The sequence below is a fragment of the Lissotriton vulgaris genome, chromosome 10 (assembly GCF_964263255.1).
Source record: "Lissotriton vulgaris chromosome 10, aLisVul1.2, whole genome shotgun sequence".
Classification (NCBI taxonomy): Eukaryota; Metazoa; Chordata; class Amphibia; order Caudata; family Salamandridae; genus Lissotriton; species Lissotriton vulgaris.
This window is the reverse complement of record NC_141698.1, coordinates 913,429,814-913,436,459: the sequence shown is the minus strand read 5'-3', so window position 1 is coordinate 913,436,459 and position 6,646 is coordinate 913,429,814. Positions and strand designations below refer to the sequence as shown.

At 47.2% G+C, this 6,646-nt stretch overlaps 1 pseudogene; it reads right to left on the bottom strand.

The window, feature by feature from the left end:
- Positions 1 to 4,101: 4,101 nt before the first annotated feature.
- LOC147689003 (uncharacterized) lies at positions 4,102 to 6,150 on the bottom strand (annotated as a pseudogene).
- Between the last annotated feature and the right edge of the window lie 496 nt (positions 6,151 to 6,646).

Sequence of the window (6,646 nt, the reverse complement as noted above, 5' to 3'; positions counted from 1 at the left end):
GATGATGGATGTGTGGCAGATCTAATCAATGCATCAGTTGACAATAATTGTGATGCTCTTGCAGAGTTTTTAGAGGGTGAAGAACTATGGTGAGGATACTACTATTATCCGTACTGACAGGGTGAGGGATGTGTTCTGTACAATGTATAGTTTGTGTGTCAAATATGAGTGCTGAACTGTTTATCCAGCACAGGGTACCCCCAGGTATAGTCCCATGTGGTAGTGGTTGTTGTGAGGGTGATGACCTGTTTTGACAACAAATGGAGATTTGTCCAGCTGAAGCGCATACTTGTTGGCACATCTTGCATCCATTGCGGTTAGTTGTATCCTGTGATGTTGGGTACCTTTGTGAGGGAGAGGCAGAGCTGGGTGTATTAGGCGTAGGGTACTATGCAGAGTCCATGTCCACTGATGTTCTCAGCAAGTGGGGCCATGTAGACATAGTAGACAAAGGTACTGAGGGACAGTCACTGAGGAATTCAGCATCAGTACTCTCTGTGTTGTGCTGTGAAATGTATTATGCAGAATCTTCTGCTCTGGTCTGCAAGGGAGGAGACAATCCAGTGTGGTGTATTACCTTGCCTCATGCCATAGTGGAGTCTGGCTGCTAGTGTGTTGTGGAACATTGTTTCTTGAAATGATGCGATGTATAGTGTCTATGGAGTGGCAGTGTGACCGACTTTGAGGATTGTGTGGATGTTGCTGTGGCGTGTAGGAGGGACCTCTTGATGCTGTTGTTTGTCATGGAGCAGGATTGGGGATGTTTGTTGTATGTTCCTATGAACATCACTGGGTGCATGATGACCCTCTGGTTAATGACTTTGACTGCAAATGTGTGTGGAAAGATGTGCCTGTGGGTCTTGACGTCTGTTCGGTCAGCAGGGGTGTAACTGCTAATGTCATTTAGCTGTCAACATTTGCAATTACTGTGGAGGTGCACGTTCCAATGGTGGAGGCCATGTACTGTCCCTGTTTGTGTGCAATGGGGGATGCAGCCCTGTGGAAGATGTGATGTGGGCAGGTGTGTGTGGGTGCTCCCTAATGTATGTCCATCACAGTGTTTGTGGTGTGAAACATGTAGACATGTGGCCACCAGAGGATGGTGTGTAGTGTGGCTTACTTGGGCTAAGGTGTTGTGTGGTATGCCTTGCTTATGTTCATCTAAGTTGACATTCACTGTGCTGATCTAGTGGTAGGAGACTGTACCAAGTGTCTATAAAATTCCCGTGAAGTGAGTGAGGGCTGAGCTCGGTCATGTTGTTTAATTTGGTAGGAGTTTATGCTTGCCATGGATTGGCATGATGTGTAGAGGATTGTGCCCTTCATGATTTTGCATTTGTGTGGATCAGATGAGTTGGACATTTAGCTGTGATGTTATCCCTGTAGGCGGAGTGCAAATCCTGGGGTCTGGTTGAGCCTCAAAGCTAAATCCAGCAGCCTGCACATGAGCATTGTTCGTTGTATGTCCGTGGATACACAGGTGACATTGTTGAAGTGTTGTATGTTGTGCTTCAAGGGAGTGTGCAGCCATGTATGTGCATATGTAGTACAACATCTGTGATTCGTAATGATCTGAGTTAGTGTGGCACATGGTGGATGGAGGGGTGTGTATCAGTGCTGAGGAAAGGGGCTCTGTGTTGATCTTGCACAAGTGTCTGCACAGGGACTGTGCCCTTGACATGTGTATGGTATGTTTTCTGAATGATGAGAGGATGCATTGGGGCTTGGATCAGGGAGGATGTGAGGGATGGCCAAGGAAAATGTAGTTACCTTGGATGACAATGTGTGCCCGGGTGTGTTCCACCTTGTGAGTTGTGTTGATGACAACCTGGGTATATCTGATGTCGGGGATGTTGTCTAGGAGTGCGGTGAGGTTGAATAGGCTGAGTTTGTCAATGAGTCACACTGGTGTCTGAGCTGTACATAGTCCACGTATTGTAGGTTGTTGTGCGGTCTGTGATCTGCATTTTAGTTGGCAAATGTTGTGGCATATCAAGGATGTCTGTATGCAAGGGTACAACATGGAGTTGTCCTGTAGTTGACTTTGATACAGGAGTGGACATGTTCAGGACTGTGCAATCGCTTGATCATAATGGCATTAGTCTGTTGGAGGCAGTTCCTGAAGATGATGGCAAGGCATCCCTCCATGGTGTTTGTGCCCGTATGTCTGCATGATCTTGTACAAGTTGTGGATTGCGCATGCAATGCCAGTTGCAGATGTGACCCAGGCAACGTAACTAGTGCCAGAGGCTGTAGTTGGCCTCACACATTTATATGCCATATCTGTGCGCAGGACATGTGTGTAGGAGGATGCAGCTCAGGCACCACTGTGCATTGGCATACAGCTGGGTGTTCAGAGCTGTAACTGTCAGCAGACGGGGTAAGGTGCTTCAGCAGTGTCAACATGAGACTGTTGCTTGGTATTTGCACGGTATCCTGAGCAGAGAGTTGTATTATCTCACAAGGTTGCATACAGGGAGTGCTGCATTTGCAGTGGGGGTGGTTTTAACAACCAGGCTAACTTCAGCTGGTCTTGCGCATGTTGTGTATGTTCACTGATGTGCTTGAACTCTGCACAACAATGGTACCTATATACATAATCCACCATTCAGCTGGGGTCGTGTGTAGGGTGAGCAGCTTGTAGCTGGAGCACGGACGTGTGTGGGTGCTGGATGGACAGGTAACTGCAGTGGCAAGTAAAAGTCAGTGTGAAAAGAGAGCAAATACAGGGGATACACAACAGACAGGCCAAATTAGCCCTATCAGGAACAGCACACACACACACCAAGGGCACAATACAGTGAACAAGGCACAGACACACCATGGTGCCACTGGGAAATGGCCTCATTGAAAATCTACATTGTACTAGTGCTACAGATTGTACCACTAGTGTATTGGGGCATTTCAATTGTGGAAAGACATTTCTTGTGTGTAGTAGCACAATTATCTGTGTGACAGGCCTGTACATAAGTACTTATTGTGGAAGTATGGTGGCTGACTCATTTTCACATAGCGATTTAGTGGATTTTCTAACAGACTCCAAGCTTGAATTTGGTCACGTTCTCACTTCTCCAAATGAAAGGTGTAACCGTGATCAAGGATCAGTGGTGTGGCGAGGCTTTGCCATTCGCTCAGATTCACATATGTGTCAGGACATCTCTATTCTGACATGTCATGTAAGTCATCTTGCCTTGGCTAATTCCGCAGCTAATTTTTTCCGTCAGTGTGTCAACATACATCTGGCACACTGAGCCACATCAATGACCGCCTTGAATCACATTAGTAAAAAGTGATAATCGATATGCTTCGGTGCCACAAGGCATTAAGGCATGAGGGCCACAGTCTTTGCAGCAGCACTGAAGTTTTTGTAGGACTTCATACATGAGACACCATTTGAGTGTTGAGTGATGTTGTTCCAATCACTGGTGTGAAGCATGTCCCTATTCCTATGCTTAAGTTAATAGAATTGTCTGCTACTTATCTTACCTTAGGATGTGCCTTTGATGCCAGCCACGTACTGATGTTTTGCTTTCATACATACATGTGGTATGTCAGATATTTCATCATCACATACATACACCTTGGACTGACCCACATTTATGGTAGCGTGCAAGCAGATCTGATTTTACCACTCACCCCCTCCTTGTACAAACTTGTAGTGTTAGTCATTCTAACTTATTACATCATTCGTTATGTTGCACATTAGCAATGCTGTAGTACACATGTTACTAGTCACTTTATGAACGTTGCCAGTTGGACATTGCATGTTGTGGTTGCAAATCAATGTAAGTGACACAACTTAGCAAGTAGCAAGGTATGACAGGACTCTAATTATCAAGGGACACATACAGTAGGGTTGAGGATGTACATGCACAGTCCATACATAAACATGACATTTGTGACATGCATGAGTGAGTAGTTTTTTATTGTGTGATAAGGGAATGTCAACATCATACGTTCACCTCATGGAGGGAGGCCACAGATAATTTATTGTACATCCATTGCCTAGCAGTAATTTGTTTTTCGTCATTACTGGGGTACAATGTCAGTATTATGAGCACCAGACAGTGTTTATTTATTGTCCTGGTACAATATGTGCTGCTAACGCATGGTTCTGCGGAGGACTGGACAATCTTCTGATTCATCTTAATCAGATGTGTTTGTTGTCACAGCTGATGGTGTAACCAGTGGGGCAGTCAACACAGGAGGCATAGACACATCAGGGACTGCAGATGTTGATGGGATTGTACCTGCATCATGTTCCATGCCCATCAGGTACCGCATAAATGCACTCAGCATGACTTGGTGGTTTTCAAGCACAGCTGTAACATCCCGTTGGTAGTCAGCCAATTTTGTCAGGTATGCATCCTGTTTTGCATTCATTTCTTTGAGGGTGTCCTGAATTTCCCTCAGCCTGTTGGCAACTTCAAGGCTGGCACTTGTGTTAGGCATTTGTCTGTGCCTCTGCTGCATGACTTCTGAAATTTCATTCATGGCGTGAAACAAAGTACGTGGTGGTGCTTCGTTGCTGCTACCAGTTTCAGCACTGCCAGTATTTGATGTTAGGCAACAGAGCACTCCCTGTAGAGTGCCTGCCATGCTCTCGGTCCCTTTACGCACCTCCTGTGCCAACTGACCCTGTACATCCACAACACGTTGTTCAAAGGAATTTAGCGTGTTTGGTGACTGGTGAGGCACAGATGTTGTGGGAGGTGGCATAGGATTGTTTCCATGTTGGGCAAGCGGAGATCCGACTGTGCTGCTTTGCCTTCTTGTGGGGGGAGAGGGAGTTTGTATTGATTGTAACAGGTCCTGGATGATTCCTGTGTCCAGACTTGTTACACTTTCACCGCCCTCATCATCGGATTCAAACATAGGTTCCTGCTCATGAGTAGGTGTACCATGCCCTGAAATAAAAAATAGATGTATGTTTATGATCATGTCTGACATATGGTGTACAGATGCACAATTTTGAGTCATCTACCCTTTTTGACTTTGATGTGTGTCAACATGTCAAAGCTCAAGCTACACATCATCACTCATGTTACCTAACATGACATGGCATGAATCATTTGATGGATACAAAATGTTTGTCCAAAAACATGGCACATGGGCGGACAGTGCTTGCACACTTGCAACATTCAACTTGAGTGCATGTCCTGATGTCTGTTTTGTTGGTGTGTATTGGGCACACATTCCAGCACAGTAGGAAGTTCATGTGGAATTTTGCACTCTATATGTGTGCAACAGGTATCAGGCCACAATTACTGAGGATGTGGGACATGGATTTCTTACCATCTCACATCATCCCACCTGTCATAGCCATCACAGCTGTTTTTTGTGTGTGGCCCATTTCCTGTGTCTTCATGCTAATTACGTTATATTTGGATAATCCAGATTGCTCCTTGTATGTTGCTCAACCTACACACAGCTCCCCCTGTGTGCCCCTGCTGCCGCTGCTGAGTACACACTGGCAGGTGTGAAGAACCACCATATTAGTGTCCCGTTAGTGGCCTCAGTGCAACTAGTTTTCACCCTGTTTGTGCACCATTTTGTTTTCAGTGCCACTGTTCCACCACCCCATGCACACTTGCTGCTCCCGCCTACCAGCTGCTCCTCCCTCCCACATCCCCATATGTGCCAAACTTTGCTCGACTGTGCTACTTGCGCACCAGAGGCACACCTTAAGCAGGCCAGGCTGCACCCATCTGCGCCTGGACCATGCCCAGCGCCAGGACCCCTTGCGGCCACTAACGCGACTACACCAGACTCCAGTACTACGCCTGTACCCTCCATGCACTCAATGCCGGCCAATACAACACTTGCTTCCAGGCCACCACAATAACATACACACGGGACCCTTCTCCTGCCGCACATGCAGCTTCACATGCAACTGAGCCACCAAACCCCCATGGAGTGGACCCAGACACCTCTGCCCCAGATGTGTGATTATTAAACGTGACCTGGTGGAACTACTCCTCTGCGACCAACATCACCATAGACATCCCAGACAGCTACAAGTTCAAACGCAGGGATTGCGCAGTCTGATTTGGTGGATGGGTCATCATCGACCACAAGTCTACCCTCAAGGTCGGCACCCATGCAGACAGCACCATCAACACCGCCAACCACCTGCACATGAACATCCATACCGACACCCAACACCACCCTCAGGGAACCCTCGTGTACAGCACACCGACCCAGTGCTCAGTTCTGCAGCTCCATCAATGACCTCGCCAGCACTCAAGCACTCCCCTCCACGCACTACATCATCCTGTGGGACCTGACTTTACACCTCAAGGACAACAACGACGACAACTCCACCATACTGATCAACAACTTCACCAGACCCGGCTGCAGACAACTCAGGACCAAATCCACGCCGCCAGCCACAAGCTGTATCCCGTCTTCTCAACAGGCACCCACGTCACCTCCAACCACACCACTGAACTGCACTCGACCGACCACCGCAGCATCAATTTTACCTTCTATTAATCAACCACACACCACCGCAGACAACTGCTGCCTCACCAATGCTGGGTAAAAGTAAACGTAGACCAGCTGGTCACACCCCTCAGCCACAACCCGAACTACAAACCAACCAACCCAGTTGCCAGTGCCCAAACACTCCGACAGTGTATGTAGG